The 1,545-nt window shown below is 33.7% G+C and overlaps 1 long non-coding RNA gene across 1 annotated transcript; it reads left to right on the top strand.

Moving 5' to 3' along the window:
* Positions 1-231: 231 nt before the first annotated feature.
* Positions 232-1,082, top strand: LOC109014663. The gene is made up of 3 exons (XR_004802645.1): positions 232-278; positions 651-757; positions 1,040-1,082. It is a non-coding gene; the product is annotated as an uncharacterized LOC109014663 (long non-coding RNA).
* The last annotated feature ends 463 nt before the right edge of the window (positions 1,083-1,545 follow it).

The following is a 1,545-nucleotide window of genomic DNA, read 5'->3' as shown; positions in this document are numbered from 1 at the left end:
GTCTACTAGCATTATTATGGTCTAATTGTATTTCTTTTTGGTTGTGAAAACTAACTTGGGCTTCGTATCTAATTGTAGGTTGCAGATGGGGAATTACCCATTGTTGCTTCTCATGGGTGAGTAACCATGCATCTCTGGATTTCCTTAGAATGAATTTTCTATCTTTCTAACGTTTCAAATCATGCTCATTTGTTAGAGTGGAAGTCGAAGTATATAAAATGCTTGATCCTAGGCTTCGTGTGGTCATCTTGAAAGCACTCTGTGACATTCGTGTTGAGGTAGCATAGTAATGGATGTATTTGAATGCTCTTGATAGTATGTGCCTCTTCTATTGATGTTTACTTCACTCAACCCCAAATCTGTATTTGAAAGTGTGAAGGGTTATGTCAAATGTAGGCCCTTTCAAGCATTATTAGGAGTTCCTGATTCATCTGTTGTCGGACTAATTTATATGGAAAACTCTGTTTAACTAGTACATTAATCTTTTCATAAATATGTTTGTGAATAATGCGAAATGGTCCAAGTTGTCAAAACCATTTTTCTGTATGTAAAAATTGGGTAAAATGTTGTTTCCTTAAAAATTGAAATGTCAGTACTTTGTTTCTTTAATACCACTGGTGTTAGCATTGAGTCTGAGTGACTTTTTGCAGCAAGAAGATATCAGGAACTATATTGACAACTCGCTTAAACAAGGTGTTCAACTTTCAGCATTTCGCAAAGAACGTACGGGGGGTGATTCACACGGAATGTTTTACTGGTAAGCGGCTAATCTTCTCATGAAGGTTTATATGCAAGAAAACAAATATCATGCATGTCTTTGATTATATATATACTTTTTTTTTGTATTCGTACATTGCATGCAAAGATACACCCAGTATCTCATTTTGTATTGTTTGATTATATTCTTTGATTATAAGCAAACAATAAGCACTGGGTAAACACCCAGTTTTTAAAATATCCCAGCAATAAGCACTGGGCAGCCTGCAAAGATGAAGGGTATTCTTGCATGCAAACATATGTCTTTGATTATATTGGTCAGGTATGAAGATGATCCTATAATTGGCCATCGTTTATATCGGGAGTTAAGGAAAGCCGAGGTGAAGAAAGCAAAGAGAAAGGGTTCCCAGGTTCCTTCTAATGTATCGTACTAGTGGGAAACAGTGGCAACCAATTTAGATGAATTTCAAGATGTTTCTTTAAGTTAGTAAATGGTCTATCCATATGCATGTATTTTGAAATTTGTTCTTAAATATTAAATAGATAAAATTTTATTTTCAGCTTTTTCTTAATGATCCAATATTTGACATGTTGGTTTTCTGATAATTGGAATTCTTTTTTTTCAATTCTTTTTTTTCTTCTCGTGGGGTGGGGGAGCATTTTCGTAATTGTCTACTTCATTACAAACAATGAAACCCAATCATCAGTATTCAACTTAAATCTACTTTTCCTGATCAAAAACTGAAATATTCTATTAAAATTTGAATGAGCCTGTGTTTCAATATATTTTTTTTTCCTTTGTGAATTGAGTAAATTGCAAAAAGAAGA

Source organism: Juglans regia, chromosome 10 (assembly GCF_001411555.2).
Source record: "Juglans regia cultivar Chandler chromosome 10, Walnut 2.0, whole genome shotgun sequence".
NCBI lineage: Eukaryota > Viridiplantae > Streptophyta > Magnoliopsida > Fagales > Juglandaceae > Juglans > Juglans regia.
The sequence above is the reverse complement of the archived record's forward strand: the minus strand, read 5'-3'. Positions and strand labels throughout refer to the sequence as shown.